The sequence below is a fragment of the Pipistrellus hanaki genome (assembly GCF_964339955.1).
Source record: "Pipistrellus hanaki genome assembly, chromosome: 9".
Taxonomy (NCBI): Eukaryota; Metazoa; Chordata; class Mammalia; order Chiroptera; family Vespertilionidae; genus Pipistrellus; species Pipistrellus hanaki.
This window is the reverse complement of record NC_140511.1, coordinates 32,484,045-32,501,578: the sequence shown is the minus strand read 5'-3', so window position 1 is coordinate 32,501,578 and position 17,534 is coordinate 32,484,045. Positions and strand designations below refer to the sequence as shown.

The 17,534-nt window shown below is 40.8% G+C and overlaps 1 long non-coding RNA gene across 1 annotated transcript in view; it reads left to right on the top strand.

Moving 5' to 3' along the window:
• Positions 1–17,113, top strand: part of LOC311628221 — a 51,002-nt gene extending 33,889 nt beyond the window's left edge. Inside the window, exons 2-3 of the long non-coding RNA XR_014795977.1 lie at positions 3,704–3,874; positions 17,034–17,113. This is a non-coding gene — a long non-coding RNA (uncharacterized lncRNA). The remainder of the gene's footprint in view (positions 1–3,703; positions 3,875–17,033) is intronic.
• The last annotated feature ends 421 nt before the right edge of the window (positions 17,114–17,534 follow it).

Below are 17,534 nucleotides of genomic sequence, written 5' to 3'. Positions count from 1 at the left end.
TGGAAGAAACCACTCCTCTTCCCATCCTTCATTCCAGATGTCTCAATGTTTCTCAAAAGCCCTTCACCTCTCTTGTCTGCAGGTCTTAACTATTTCCTTAGCCTGGAAAACCCTTTTCTCTCCTAACCCCATTTACCTTCCTCAGGCTAACTCCTCTTGTAAGGCAAGGTTTTCCTTCCTATAAGTCAATTTCCTTTCTCAATAGTTGAAGATGTTCCTGATACCACAGCCATAGCCCAATTGTCTGTCTGCCTGTCTGTCTCTTGCATGAGTCTGTAAGCAAAACCTCGCCGGCTTATCCTGTGTGTCCAATTAATAATTGGCAACCGAGAGAATGGGAACCGGAGTAAGAATTCAGAGGGCCCCTACCCCTTCTTCCCATGGGCCAGGCCAGGGAATTCCAACTGGCATGTGATCCCCTCTTCCCCAGAGGTTTCTGTTTGTTCCTGGGACTTTGGAAAGCATTACCAGCGTCTTTGTTTGGAGATCTTATCTCCCTCCTTCAGCACCGGGTGTCTTGCTCCTCTATCTCTCCGGCCAGGCATTCCTCTGCTGCCAGGGCCATCCATCTCAGCTCTTTAAGCGGTGGAGCCTGGGTCCCGGACAGAGTGTAAAAGCCACAGTGTAATCTCGCTTTCTTTCAGGGCCACTGACCAGCAGAAACAAAGACTCTGCTGATAGGGCTCTCCTGATGCAGACCAGCCAGTGGCCCTGTAGTGTTTAAAATTCCTTATCTGGCATTGCTTGCAAATCGGCAGGCCCACAGGTCAGTGGAGGCTTATCTCCAGAGCTGGCGCTTCAAAGCGATGATGCTCCCCACTCCCCTGGGCAGATAGCAGTGTCAGTGAGAGGCAGAAGTAATTGGGATCAGTCAACTCAACACATAACACAACCCATTAACTGTCTTTTAAAAAATATTTTTAATTGATAGTATTACAGTTATCATTCATCCCCCCCTCACTCTCTCCTCCCTATTTTTTTTTCTTTTTAATTTTTCAATCACAGTTGACATTCAATATTATATTCGTTTCAGGTGTACAGCATAGCAGTTATACATTTACATAACTGACAAGTGATCCCCTCCCGTAAATCGTGCACCCACCCATTATAGTTATTACCATACGACTGACTATATTCCTTACCATTAGCTGTTTTCTAAAAGCAAAGTTTATTTTTGCTGTTTTTTCTCCATTGTAAAAGTAATCAGTGTTCATTATTAAAAATTTGGGCCCGGCTGGTTTGGCTCAGTGGATAGAGCATCGGCCTGCAGTCTGAAGCGTCCCAGGTTCAATTCCAGCCAAGGACACATGCCAGGTTGCGGACTCAATCCGAAGTAGGGGGTGTGCAGGGGGCAGCCAATCAATGATTCCCTGTCATCATTGATGTTTCTATCTCTCTCTCCCTCTCCCTTTCTCTCTGAAATCAATAAAAATATATTTTTTAAAAATTTGGTAAATAACAAAAAGTAGAAAGAAAAAATATCTTAGTAATTTAGCATATTTAATATGTTTCTCTTTAGTCTTTCGCTGGATTATTTCTTTAATAGTTGTGCTCATATACATCCTATCTAATAAGAGGGAATATGCAAATTGACCATCACACCATCACAAAGATGGCAGCACCCATAGCCACAAGATGGCAGTGCCCAGTCATTTCAGCCCCACTGGAGTCCCCCAGTCCTGGGGGGTTAGCCACTGAGAGCTGGCAATGTGTGTGGCCTGGTGGAATGCAAAGAACACTTGTGTCATTGCAGGCTGGGCTGAGGGACGCCCTCCCCCCGCCCATGCACAAATTTCATGCACCAGGCCTCTAGTTTTAAATCACAGTGCCATGAACTTGGGGTGCATATATTTTTTTGGATTTCTTCGGATATATTCCCAGAAGTGGAATCATGGATCATAAAGCATTTCTTTCTTCTTTTTTAAAAAAATATATTTTTATTGATTTCAGAGAGGAAGGGAGAGGGAGAGAGAGATAGAAGCATCAATGATGAGAGAAAATCATTGATCAGCTGCCTCCTGCACACTCCCCACAGGGGATTGAAACAGCAGCCCAGGCATCTGCTCTTAACTGGAATCAAACCAGAATCAAACTGGGACCCTTCAGTCCACAAGTCGACGCTCTATTCACTGAGCCAAACCAGTTAGGGCATGAGTTTTTATTCTTGCATATGGTATAAGAAGATGGCCTAGTTTCATATTTTTGCATGTATCTGCCCAATTTTCCTAGCACCATTTATTAAATAGACTATCTTTACCCATTTTATGTTTTTGCCTCCTTTGCCAAATATTAATTGACATAGAAATGCGGGATTATTTCTGGGCTCTCTATTCTGTCCCATGGATCCATATATCTATTTTTATGCCAGCACCATGCTGTTTCGATTACTCTGGTATTGTGGTAAATTTTGATATCAGGTAGCATTTGTTTCTTTGTTTTCTTGCTTGTTTTGGTGTAAGGAAAGATGGTTTATTCAAGAGCTGGCAGCCTGAGTAGATGGGGGACTCTCTTCCCAAAGACCATTTTAACATCTCAGTGCAGACAGAGTTTTTTATAAGGAGGGAGAGGGAAAACAGATCAAAGGGAGGGGACTGAAGAGTTCTCTATGCACACACCAAAGAGTCTACTCTGATGAGGACTTCAGACTAGTTAAGTGATGGACTGGTGTGTGCCATCCCTGGTTTTGGTTTTGTCATCCTGGTTTTACCTTTGAAGGTTAGTAAATGCCTGAAGCTGGACTGCCTAAAGGTCAGAGTCTGCATTTTTTGAAGCTAGTTCCTAGAATCCTTACGCAAACATACTGTTTATCAGTTTAGTTTATTACAAAAGGTTGTGACTCAAGAACAGGCCAGGGGGGAAAAATGAACAAGGCAGATATGAGGAAAGGACACAGAGTGTACACGACCTCTGTGAGTGCACCCACATCTTCATGTGTTCACCGTGAAGCTTGCATGTTTTTTTTAGTTGGGTAGGGAAAAAAAATTTATAATTGGCTCAATTAGCATTTCTTTCAGTATTATTGAGATTAAATGTTTTTTCTCAAATAAGTTTTTTTTTTTTTTTTTTTTAAATAATCTATGTCCTTTTGCACCTCTCTATTGGGCCATTTACTATTTTTTCTTATTAATTTTCATGTGAGTTAATTGTTATCTTCCATATATACTGTGGATACTTTATTCATGTTCGTTGCTTTCCATTTGATTTTGTTTTTTCTGGGGTACAGAATAACATCTTTGGGCTACTCCAATGTATTGCTTTTTAATATTGTGTTACCTTTTGTTACTTTTAAACAGCCATCTTCCTAGAGATTTGATAACCATTTTTTTCTTTCTTTGCTTTTATTATGTTTGTTAGTTTGTTTAGCTTAGGAGGGAAGTGATTAAGAACCCAAAATCTATTTTTTTTTTAAAAAAAACCTCCAAATCTAGAGGTCAGACTGCCTGAATTCAAATACCAGCTCTACCACCCATCAGCTTCATAAATTACTTAAACTCAGCACCTCAATTCTCTCATCTGCACAATGGGGACACAAATGTACATGCACGTCAAACAGCTGTTGTGACAAATCAATATATGTTCTTAGAAGCTTACAGTTAAGTGCTATGTAAGTTTAATGTATTAATATTTATTTGTTGTAGATTTAAAATATGATAGCTAAGCTCTATTTTCCTGCTTTAAAAAAAATTGCTTAATTCCCTCGCAGAACCTTCCACCTGCTCTCAGTGCCACAGGCTACGACTATGCTGTGATTGGCAGCAGCTCAGGTGGGCTGGTCAGTGTGCCTCAGGCTGCCAAGCTGGATGCCAGGGTCGCCGTGGTGGAGAGCCACCAGCTGGGTGGCACTTGCATGAATGTCGAGCATGTACCCAAAAAGGTAATGTGAAACAGCCGTCCACTCTGAATTCATGCATGATCATGTTGATTATGGCTTTCAAAGTTGTGATAAGTAAGTTCAGCGGGTGAGTTATTAAGGAAAAGCGGGATGCCTCGATGAGCCACCTGAACGGCATCTATCAAAATAACCTAACCAAGGCCCATAGAGAAATCATCCCTGGCCATGCAAGGTTCACCTGTGATCCCAAGCCCACAGCAGAGATCAATGGGGGGAAATCCACTGCTCCTCCCACCCTGACTGCAACAGGCAGGTGGCGCACCCTCACATCCGCAGGAGAGCCACCCCCGTGCCAGGTGCCAGCCTAGGACTAGCCAGTGATGGATGTCTTTCAACTGGAAGATTGCCTGGACCAGTGGTTCTCAACCTTCCTAATGCCATGACCCTTTAATACAGTTCCTCATGGTTGTGGTGACCCCCAACCATAAAATTATTTTTGTTGCTGCTTCACAACTGTAATTTTGCTACTGTTATGAATCGTAATGTAAATATCTGATATGCAGGATGTCTTAGGCGACCCCTGTGAAAGGATCGTTCGACTCCCAAAGGGGTCACGACCCACAGGTTGAGAACCACTGGCCTAGATGCAGGATACATTACTAGGGAGATGGCTGGGATCCTTTCTGCTCTGGGACCACTCCTGATCTGGCATGATAAGGGACTTAGAAATTTTGATATAAGAATCAATTCCAACTACAATAAAGAGCTGGAGAATGCTGGCACAGAGGCCCTGAGTACTTGCAGGTCAGGAAGTTGAAAAGACGTAACTCGGGCTTGGAATTCTGCATGGTTACTTCAGTTCCTGGTAGGAAACCCACCTTGACCACAATTCCAGATGTCGACTGGCTGCTCTGGGCCAACTGGGTGGGACCAAATTCCGGGGGCCTGGATTTAAACAAACTGGGGATCCAAACTGGTGACAAAGGTCATCTCATAAAAGCAACACATAATTTTTAATAATTTAAAACATAAGAAATAGTAAAATAAGGGAGATAGGTCTCTTGTACTATAGTTTTTTAGACAAAGGACACATCCTTGAAGCAGTTTTGTAACATACAGAGCACAGTCCTTGGCTCCAAAAACAACAAGAAATGATTCTGGGCACTTGCATTCTTTAAATGTGAACATCAAACGTGGGAAAGGTTTCAGGAGGCTGGTCGCATAATGAGGGACATTTTAGAAGTGATTCCAGAGAGAGAGGGACTCAATAACTTCCGAAGTCCTTTCCTCTGCTAAGAGTTCACAGTTCAATGAAAGATTTCAGTTTTTTCATGTGTGCTTGTCATTTTACTTTTTCCCCCTTAAAAACAATTTCCCAAAATCTGAAAATAAAATCAGTCTTCTTAAAAAAATTGCTTATTTTTTAAAAAATGTTTTTCACAGTTTTACCTACTTATTTTGTTGTTGTTGTTGTTTTGTTTTTTTGAGGATAGAATTTTAGTCATGCTCCTAAAAAAATTTCAATGAGAATTTTTCTGGGCAAGGCCAGTATCTGTAGAATCCGCACATTATCTCTCCTCCGGTGTGGATTCTATAGCATGGTAAGAGGCAGTGGTAAGAGCCACTGCTAGCTGGCTGACCTTGGTCAAGTTAGTTCCCTGAGATTTAGTTTTCTTATCTCTAAAATAAAGTAGAAATATTAATAATAGTACCTGGAATAAGCCAGATGTCCACTATGATATGGACAAAATATGATATAATCATACAATTGAATGTTATTTGGTCATAAAAAGGAATAGAGTATGATATATGCTATAACATGGATGAACCTTGAAAACATTATGCTAAGTGAAAAAGTCAGTCCCCAATGACCACATATTTTATGATTCCACTTATTGAAATGTACAGAACTGTAGAGACAAAATGTAATTTAGTGGTTGCTTAGAGCTTGAGAAGATGGGAAACTGGAGGGTGAAAACTAATGGCTACCAGGTTTCTAGTTTAGTTTCTTATGGTTTGAGGTGATTGCTAGTATCAAGAGTATGTGCCTGCATTTTTGTTGCAAAGGAGGAAGACTACTACGCTGGAAAATTATACTTAAATATGGGAATTTCCCCGAACATAGAAAGGCTATTCAAAAAACAAAGTCATGATGATAATCATATACCTAATATAAGAACAAAGATAAACTCCCAGGAAACCCAAAACCTGAGGTGGACAGAGAGAGAGAATCCCTAGAAGAATACAGAGAAGGAAAGGTGATATAGATGGAAAGAAAAGACACAAAGAAAAATAATGGAAGATAATGGATTAAAGAATTTCAAGGAGGGAGTAGTGATCAAGAGTGTTAGTATCCTATCTAATTAAGAAGGAATATGCTAATTGAACCTCACACAATCGCAAAGATGGCAGTGCCCACAGCCAATAAGGAGGGAATATACTAATTGACTGCCTCGCCCTCAAAGATGGTGGCACCCACAGCCAAAAGATGGTGGTGCCCAGTCCCCTCAGCCCTGTCAAGGCTGGACCCACCCCCAGGCAGGCCTGGCCACTCTGCACACCTGCCTCTGGAGTTTCCCAGTCACCTCAGTCCCCCAGCCACTTAGGGCTGGCCTGAGGCACCAGCAAGCCTCAGATGGCAGCTGCCCAGCTTCCCAGGGCCACCCAAGGCTCAGGTACCAGGGCCAGCCGAGACTTGCGCTGCTGTCAGTGTCAGTGGCAGCAGTAGAGGTGTGATGGGGAGTTGTCTTCTCCTGATTGCCAGGTTGCCTCCCACCCCTGAGGGCTCCCAGACTGTGACAGGGGGCAGGCTGAGCTGAGGGATCGCCCCTCCAGTGCATGAATTTTCATGCACTGAGCTTCTAGTTATACAGAAGTCAGATCAAACAAAGACTGAGAATTATCCATTAGTGTTAGCTATTAGGAGGTCATTCCTATCCTTAGTAAGAGAAATTTCATTAGTTTGATAAGGAGGATCCCGAATTTTAATGGGCTAAAAAGTAAATGGAAGATAATGATAGAAAGACATGTACTCTCTGCCCTAGCTGGTTTGCTTCAGTGAATAGAGCATTGGCCTGTGGACCTAGGGTCCTGGGTTTAATTCTGGTCAAGGGCACAAGACCAGTTTGTGAGCTTGATCCCCAGTAGAGAGCATACAGGAGGCAGCCAATCAATGATTCTTTCTCATTATTAATATTCTTATCTCTCTCCCTTCCTCTCTGAAATCAATAAAAATATTTTTAAAAAGGAAGAGAGAGAGAGAGAGAGAGAGAGAGAGAGAGAGAGAGAGAGAGAGAAAGAGAGAGAGAGAGAGAGAGAGAGACTCTCTCAAGACTTGGGGAGCCAGTGCTAGCATGTGGGTGTTTTAATAAACATATTTAATCCTTATGAAGTAGTGACTATTATTACCCCTCTATTATAGGTGCAAAAAGGCTTTGAGACCCAAGGTTATGTAAGGAGCAGACTGGGTCTCACACCCAGACTTGTCTGACGTCAGAAAGAACTCTTCTGCCCTGAATCACACTGCCAGCTTTTTATAATGGCTGTGTGTTTTAGGTCAGCCTCCATAATCACAGATTCACAGCCTAGGAAGTGATTTGAACTTCATTTCATTCTTGTTTGTTCTTCAGTGGTTCTTTCCAAGATCCTTAAAGCCAGAAAATATCCATTCCGCATCCTCTCTTCATGCTATATTTATTCCCCTGTTATACTTGTTTTTGAATTATTTCTTCCTCTTCGGGCAATACAAGTCTGATTGTTTTAATTTCCCCCTCTGAAGAACTTCCCATCTTCTCCACTTCCTCCCACTTGCTTCGACAAGTGCTGACTTCCTCCTTGTCTCCAGGGCCAGCCAAGTCATGCAGCCTTGACCAGTTAGAACATGCATCGCTCTGGTCACTGTGATAAATATAGGGATACGCTTGCAAACAAATTCAAGCCACTGCAAAGCGCTTCCAAGACTTACAACATACTGTTGTGAAAGAAGTCTTATTTTCTGTCAGGCCACAATCTTGGAGGATATAGGCCTAGCGCTTCTGGAAGCCATCTTCCCTGTACATAAAATCTGAGAACGAGGCCTGCACTTGGGAGAGCAGACCCACAAGATGAGAGAGTTGGGGTTCCAATGAGCCCCAATCAAGCCCCACTGGAGGCCAGCACCTCGGTACTTTTCTTTACATGAGCCAATACTTTTTGTTCGTTTGTTTAAGTCAGTCCGAGTGGGATTTTCTCTCGCTTGACAGAAACCAAGAAAGAGCTAATGTGTGTCCTGCATATTTTCTCCCCCAACAGAACGGTAGCCGTGGAGTACCCGAACTTTTCCCTCGTTCTTGGTGCTTCACCCCCACCAGTACCTAGGATGCTGCCTTGTATGTAGTAAGTGCTCAGTACATGCCTGATGGGTTCAGGGGAATTGAATGAGGTCTCATTCTGCAGCAGTCCCTGACAGGCGCTTCAGAAAAGCTTCTTGTCTCTAAGCTTGCTGCCTGTTGCTTTTGTCCCTTAGTCACAACAGCCGTCTGCAGAGGAAGTTTCAAATATTTGATCTTTCTGTTTGAGTCCATGGTAAACTGGAATTTGGCGTAAACACGTCCTTGGAATGCTCACGGCATGCTCCAACAGCACAGCTCAGAGCAGGCCGAGTGGGTTCCTCTAGCAGTGACTCAAAAAATCAAGTGCTCACCCCAGTCCTTTGTTAAAAAACAAAACAAAACCAAAACACCTAAAAACTGTTTTTTTCTCTGGGGGTTAATTCCTTTCACACAAAGAGGTTGACATCCTCTCAAATAAAAAAGCCGAGAATGAGGAGATTTTTTTTTCTGTTGCTGTGAACACTTGGCAGCAATTCTATATCAAAACGGCCATAAGCTACTGCGGTTGTGTACAGTGCAGGAACACTGCTCTTTGGAGCTGGGCTCATTAAACAGGAAAAACATAGAGAGAAAGAAGTACTTTCAGAACACATGGAGGAACACTGTTAAACGCCCTGTCAGCTATGGACAACTGGAAAATCCGGATTGGCTTGTACCATTAACTGCTGAGGTTGTTGTTTCCCATTGAAATATGTTCAGGAGAACTTTCTACCATAGCTGTATGATAAAACAAAAACATGAGAGGATATACAGAGAGTTGATCATATTAAGATTCCAATTCATTGTAACTGACCCTTACTGAGTCCTTATTATGTGGCAGATACTGTTGCAAGCATTTTACACACATTAGTAATAAGTAGGGGCCATTTTTACCTCCATTTTACAGATATGAAACTGAGGTACAGCATGATTTCTTAACTTGCTCAAGGTGGCACAGCCTGTAATGGGAAAGCTAGGATTCATACCAGGTAGTCTTCTTCCAGAGCTTCTGTTCTTAACCATCATGCTTTGCTGCCTCTCTGAATATTTGCACAGACAAATGGATACATTTGTGGAACTATGGGAATGTGATATTTGGGGAAAGCCACCTTGCACCATCGATTAAAATTTAAAGTACACACGCACATACACAGATACATTGACGTGAAAATTTAGGCGCATGCTCTACAGAAGTAATAGGTATATACTAAAGGGTTTATAGACCAGAATATTTATTGCAACATTGTTGGTAAGAACTGGAAAATCCTGAATGTCCAGGAATAAGTGAAAATAGATTTAACTGTGACACAATCATATTTGGCAGTTATGTTTTGAACGAATCTGGTCTCAATCTATTGATCTGGAAGTACATCCATGTTCACTAATGAAATGAGAAAAGAAAATAGCAAAGGACTGTGTTGTGTGATGCATTTTTATAAAACAATGATCAAATAATATATGATTATGTGAAAAAAATTTTTGAATTTTGGTTGTTTTTGCAGTGGGTTCAAGTGTAAACACGAAATAAGTAAAAGGGAGCAGAGAAGAGTTTGGTGAAGAAGAAAATAATAGTAAATAATGGTAGCTAACATTTATTGAGTGCTTATTCTGTGTCAGGCATGGTGCCTAATACAAAATTTCTCATTTAATTTTATGAACTTTGTACACTTGTAATCCCCTTTTATACACCAGAACACACTTTGGAAGTTGAGTTGTTGAAGATCAGTCAACAAATAGGTTGCAAAAACATGATTCGAATATAATGCTGATTGGCCCAAAGCCCATGATCTTGACCATCACACTGTAGTCAGAAAAGAAGGTGGGGCCAGAAGGTGGGGATTCTTGTTCACATGGTTAAAAAGGTTATAAAAGGAATGCTTCTCTTGATGTGATATATTTAATTTTTCATAATAAACACACACCTAAATAAAACCACAAGGATCTAGTTTCCTTGGATTGTCACTCTGATCTCATGTCTAGAATAAATTGCCATGAACTATTCCGATTCTTTCAACATGGGAACTTTGCACTCAGCCAGCTGGCTGGTCAGTCATAAGCTGAGCATACACTGCGTAGGACAGGGCCTTGTGGTGAAATTAAGACCAGCCTCAGGGGAAATGCAGAGTAGCAGGGATTGGCTCCAGGTTTCCAACCTGCTGTGCAGGCAGCCCAGGAAGGTGTTTTGATTATAGTTGCCCTGTGGGGATTCATGTCCTTCTTGAGTTGGCCAGGGAGTCTGCCTCACATTGGCACTCTGGATTCTCTCCAGACTCAGTCTGAAAAGGCCTGTGTTCTCAATTTTATTAAGAAAGTGAGCTTCCGGAGACCCCTTGGTCTCATGGGTCACCCATCATATGCCAGATGTTCTGAGTGAACAAAGCTAATGCCAATGATAAAGAAGATAAAACCATGATGACCTCATTTATTATTCTGGAATCCAAGTAAATTACATCTCTTCAATATCTTCAATTAGCTGCTCTGCCTTCATTTGCAGAAAGTCCAATACAGGGTGGGACAAAAGTAGGTTCATGTTGTTCATATGGAAAATAATACAATAATTTCCAAATTATCACACAAGAACAAACTCCATGTTTCATGTACTCATGTAAACCTAATTTTGCCTCACCCTGTATCTCTTTCCCCTGAACTATTCAAGAATTTGAAACATTTCCTTAATCCAAAGGGTTATAACCCACTTCCAAAAGCCAAGTTGAGAGAAAACTGGTGAATTGGTCAATGCAAAAGTTACTGTTTTTCTGCCACGCTGGGTCCCTGCTGTTCCCTCACTGGGCTTGACTTCGGCTGTGGTAATACCATTGCTGGTCCAGGTCCTGATCTGCTGCATGATTCACCAGTGTTTGCCCTCGAGGTTCAGCTCCTTGGCTCACTTAGTACACAGTCCTGGTGTTCTGATTGTTTCCCAGTAGCATTCTCATTTGTTGGGCCCACCCTTCCAACGACAGCCCTTCACTTAAGAATGGTACCTTTCAGGGGCCCTTCATCTTCTTTCATGCCAACAGGTCTCAGGCAGCACCATCCCCATCCATCTGAGTTCCAGTGACCTTGAACTTCAAAGAGAAAGGGTCAGAGCCCTTTTATTTCCTCTTAAGACTGCCTCCTTGTACCACTTCAGGGGCACCATCCATATTGTATTCAGAAGGAATTGTATTCCTCTGACTTGGTACTATACATCCCTCAGGGTGTATGCCTCAAACATCTTCAGAGTATAGGCATCCATCACATCGATTACAGTATGAATGGTGCCCCCTGAAGTGGTGCAACTCAGCACTAACCGCAATCCCAGCTTTCTATCCAAAGGGAAGTGGAAAGAATAGATATTTCAATACTAAGACACTCCATTATTCCCTTCTTCCAAGGCAATAGGTCTCTTGTAGTTGTATAATTAAGTAGGGTTTCTCAACTCATTCTTTCAAAACAAAGATCTGCTTCAAAGTGATTCTCTGAAGCTTATTTTTTTTAAATAAAACATAATTTCTGCTCCTCCAGGCACCCCATTACACAAATAATAATAGCTATCATTTATTCAGTTGACATGGGGCATACTTTACATGCATTATCTCATCTCTCATAGAAGAATGCTGAGTCTAATAATGGAGCTAACATGTACAGAAATTATAGTACAAAGTAGAATGTGAAAAAAAAAAATTATATGAGTGAGGTAAGAGCCAAGCGCCAAGAGAAGGAATATTTCCAGCCAGAGGAGAGAAGCAATATTTCCAGCCAGAGAGGCCCATTCAATCAACATCCAGCACAGAAGTATTGTCTGTGTTTTTATGTCCTGGTCTCAAGAATCTCACAGACCCTGGGCAAAAGGAGAAGGAAATAGGTCATCTTGGCAGTATGATGTCATCTGATGACTGCAATATGGCCATCAGGGCAGGCTCCTTGGAAGAGGTGGCACATGAGCTACAAGCATCGGAGGTTTGGGGGGGGCTTCTGAACAGACAAGGATGGGTTGCACCTGGATCTCATTATACCAGCCCCGTCCTCTAGAAGAGAGAGAGAGAAACAAGGGGTTGTTAACCTCCCTCCCCTCCATTCGATTCTCCTCCAAGGGCCTAATTTTGAAGCTTTTAATGGTAACCAGCCCTTCCCCTCTGTACAACTGGCTTTCCTCCCACCGAAGATTGCACTGCACTTTTCCCTACTTAGCTCCATTCCGTTTGTGACCTCCTCTCCAATTTACCAATTCTGATTCACATCCTCCATTTTTGCTCCCACTGAGAAGAAACAGCCGACTTTTGGACTTCCAAACCTCCTGGACAAAGGCCAAGCTTCCATAAACTCCAGAATATTATTGCGTGAATTAAAATGTTCACATGGTATCCGCCATGCCGTTACTCCAACATTTATTTTGGAAAATATTACATTTGGAAAATGGGAAGCATTCCAGAGTATTCTCTAACCTTGAAATATCAGTTAGACATAAGGGTATTTTGAGATCATTTCTTGCTCAAAAGTTAGCAAACAATCTGTACAATTAGTCACATAAAATTTCCTTAAATAACATTAGCTAAGGGCTCTGGGGCTTTAAAAAAAATGCCTATAGAATATTTGTGGAGAAATTTGGGGCAGAAAGCTGCAATTCTAACTCTGAAGCAAACTTTCAAAATGCCTTTGAGTTAAATCCCACTTGGCTCTTACTGCGCATTGCTCTTCCAATCACTGATGATTAGACCTTGCTCAGTTGCACTTGGAAAAATTCCAAGATCTTATATGCTTCAAACTCAATCCCTCTGGCTACAAGAGGCAAAGCAGCCTAGAGCCATTGACAAAACTACGCCTAAACCTGAAGGCTGAGGCACCTGGGAGCCCAAGGGGCCCACACATATTCCTCTTTTTGCCATTGGTTTCTCCTGAGCTTGGTTTTGCAGTGCTAAAGTCCCAAGAAAAGAATGCCAAGGGGTCTGCTGTCCCAGGAGGGTCTTATTGATGCACCTCATTCTTTAATGTGGCTCAGTCTCCAGTGTCTATGTTACATTTGCAGTGGCCACAATGCAAGTGAGAATGAAGAGTCTTGAGAAATAAGAAATCCTGATGTGATGGGCAGGTTTCAGTCACTGTGTGTTCTTTCAGGCTTGGAAATTTGATAATATTTGACACTCAACATTGCCAACCATCCCTTTTATAAAAAATAAAGTGCTATACACAAACCTGTGTGAATGAATAAAGGAAAAATAGAAAGGTGTGTACCAACAGACAACAATTTACCTCTGGATAAAGAAGTGTAATTAGATGGCGGTAATGACAGGCTATTGATTTACATATATCATTTTTATTACATTGACATTGTATTTATGTAGTGTGTGAATAAACATAAAGAAAAGTGGTAAAAATAAAATGAAAAATATTTCTTAAAAGAACTAAGTGTAATTCTATGTTCTAATATAGAAAGCTATCCAAGAAATGTTAAATTAAAAGTAGCAAGTTTAAAGTGGTATCATAATTCAATTTTGGGGAAAATGTAAATATATCCACACATAATTAGTAGTATGTGCATAGAAAAAATTATGAGGAGCATACAATAAATTATTGCTTTGGTTATTTCTGGGAGATGGGATGAAAGGGAGTTTTAGCTTTGAACATTGTATAGTCCCTAAAATATTTAAATTTTTAATATTAGCACCTCATTTTTTTTCTAACAAACAAATTTTCTAACAATCACCAATATAGTATTATGTTCTAATTTACTAGATATTGCCCCCAAAAGACCAGTGTATAACACTACATAGTCTGATCTGAACAGCTAATTCACACCCCAACCCAAATGATAATATTCATGGGAGGTTTTCATGTGCAATAAAGATTTCAGCTTTCATATCTATACCAAACCCTCAACAAATAGTTCTTCCTACAACAAATTTTCTTATTCTTTAAAAAAAAAAATTGATTTTAGAGAGGAAGGGAGAGGGAGATAGAAATATCAATGATGAGAGAGAATCATTGATCAGCTGCCTCTCACATGCTCCACTGAGGAGATGGAGCCCACATCCTGGGCATGTGCCCCGACTGAGAATCAAACCATGATCCCTTGGTTTATAGATCCACGGTAGCCAGGCAATTCCCTTATTCTTTTTATTCTCCTGGTAAACTCCTATTTATCCTTTAAAACCCAGCTCAACTATTAGCTTTTCTCTACTCCTTATGAGAATGTCTAAGCAAAATGAGAGGTGTCTCAGTGTAACATCTCCCTGCTTGGGTGGAGTGTAAGTGCCCCAAAGGGTAAGAAGGGCATCTGCATTGGTGTTGAGGGACCAGGGTGAGAAAAGATTAGTAAATAAGTAAATTTATTTATTTATTTTCTTTTAAAAAGTATATTTTTATTTACTTCAGAGAGGCAGGGAGAAGAGAGGGAGGGATAGAAACACCAATGATGGGAGAGAATCATTGATCATCTGCCTCTTGCAGGGACCTCAGCCCACAATCTAAGCATGTGCCCTTGACCAAAATCGAACCCAGGACCCTTCAGTCTGCAGGCTATCACTTTATCCACTGAGCCAAACCAGCTGGGGCATAAGTAAATTTATTAATTGGAGGTTTTTTACTATCAGAGTTACAAATATGGAACAGGAGAAAACTAGAATGAATTTTATGATGCTAGGTTGGAATTGGAGGCTCTCATATTTCCAATATAGAAATAGAGACAGAAATAAATGTAGATGCAAGTAACATAATATATATTAGAAATAAGTAATATATATTGTAAGATACACACACACACACACACACACACACACACACACACACACAGACAGACACACACTTCATTTGAAAGGCTTAGGAGCAGCAACATCCCATAGCAAGGAGGCATACTTAGCATCTTCATTTTGATATACTGTTTTTTAATAAAAGGGACCATAGTTCTTTGCAGGTTGGCTGATTTCAATGCTGGGGCAATGAAAGTGAAAATAGAAATGAACAAAAATAGATACAGAGGCAGAGAAGCATCAAACAGGCCATCAAACTTTAGTGGGAAGGCAGGGAGGGTAAGGGACAGGTAAGAGATCACCCAAAGGACTTGTATGCATGCCTATAAGCATAACTAATGGACACAGACACTAGAGGGGGTTGGGGTGGCCAGGAGGAGGTCAATGGGAGCAAAAGTAGACATATGTAATACTATATGTAATACTCTAAACAATAAAAATAAATAAATAAATAAACAAATAAATAAATGAATAAATACAAAAATAAAAATAAATCTAGACATCTTGTGCCAAAAAACAATAAAGGAGTGTTAAAAAATGATGGGGACATGTCTAAAGACCACAAGAGACAACTTGAGGGGCTCCCACTGGTTATACCTGGGACATTTGAGTAACAAAATATGTAATAATAGTGGATCTTAGCCTACTGGATACAATAGGAATCCGTGATTATATACTGATGTAAATAAATAAATAGAATGTTTAATGAGGAAATGGATATTTATATAGTCTTAAGGTTCTCCCTCATTGAAAACATATTAATTACAAAGAGAAATAGAATGACTTCATAGTGGACAAGTCTGGCAGACACCATCTTGATCAACTAATCAAAGTACCCATATCCAGTAATGGAACAAATCAAAATTGCATGCCATCTGATAGGATGCAATGAGAAGACATGATGTCACTTTTATGATATTCCTTTCTGAGGTGCATAACCAGAATCTTATCGTGAGAAAACTCCAGCAACAAATTGAGGGTCATTTGACAAATGAAATGGCCTGCAATTTTAAAATGTCAAGGTCATAAAAATCAAGGAAAGACAGGAATTTTTCAGAGTGAGGAGACTAAAGAGAGATGAGATAAATACAGCATGATTTTATACTGTTCTTTTACTTTAAAAGATGTTTTATGAACAATTATTAAAACTTGAGTAGGATCTGAGGAATAGAGAGTAGTCTATTGACATTGATTTTCCTGGTTTGGATGGGTTTTCTTTGGTTCTATAAGAAAATGTTGTTTGTAGGAAATACTAAAGTATTTGAGAGTACTAGGGCACCATGTTAACTGCTAACAAATAGTTCAGAAAAAAAGTTTTTGTACTCTTCTTGTAACTTTTTTGTAAGTTTGAATCTATTTCCAAATTAAAAGTTTGTTTATTTTAAATATATTTTTATTGATTTCAGATAGGAAGGAAGAGGGAGAGAGATAGAAACATCAACAATGAGAGAGAATCATTGATCGGCTACCTCCTACATGCCCCCGACCAGGGACTGAGTCTGCAACCTGGGCATATGCCCTGACCGGGAATCAAATCTTGACCTCCTGGTTCATAGGTTGATGCTCAGCTGCTGAGCCACACCGGTTGAGCTAAAATGTAAAAAAAAATATTAAAAACTCTAAAAAAAAATCCCAGGTAGACTCAAAGCATCTTTATTGGATTAGAAGCTCCCTGGATGACCCCAATGTTTAGTATTGGAAACTATTGGATTAAATAATATGATGCATTCCTTGATCTAATTTGAAGCCCATTAGATTAGAATCTCCAGAATTTAAGTCTGGATACTTTTTAAGATTTATTTACAATCAGTTCTTGGGATCTGAGAAGCTTGAGAATCATTAAAATTCATCGTGGAGGTCACTGAATTTTTTTGTCAAAGGCATGCAAGGTGTGGCAGTTTAGTATCAAAATAGTGCATTATGTTTGTACATCAAGGAACACGAGGAGGCCTGATCAAGCTTTCTACATCCTATTGCCAAAGAATAGGACCTTGGGGCAGCAGAGAACTGCTGCCAGGAGAAAGGTAGCCCTGGAGACCATCTAGATAGTCACTGTACTAGTAGCTGAGGGCATGAAAAGGTCTGTTGTTTGAGAGAGGACTGAAAATAGCTGTATTTTTATAGTTGAAAAGGAAAGTAGACTGGCCTCTGGTGGGACTCCGGGACTGGAATGGCAGTGGATTTGTAGTCTGTGTAGAAGTGACACCTGAGCCCATCTGAGTAAGTGTCATAGGACTAACTGGGGGGCTTGGAGAGCAATTGCATCTTGTAGGAAGGAGATCCAGTGGGGCCATTCTCTGTTGGTAATGGCACTGAGAGAATGGAGTCCCTCCATCAAAGTCCCATGCTGGCCTGTGCAGTGAATTGGGCCAGCAGTGGCATCTGGCAGGACCTGGACAACAGTGGGCATCCACTTTCCTTTTTTTAAAATATATTTTTATTGATTTCAGAGAAGGAAGGGAGAGGGAGAGAGAAAAAGAGATAGAAACATCAACGATGAGAGAGAATCGTTGATTGGCTGCCTCCTGCGCACCCCCTACTGGGGATCGAGCCCACAACCCAGGCATGTGCCCTTGACCAGAATCAAACTTGGGACCCTTCAGTCTGCAGGCCAACACTCTATTC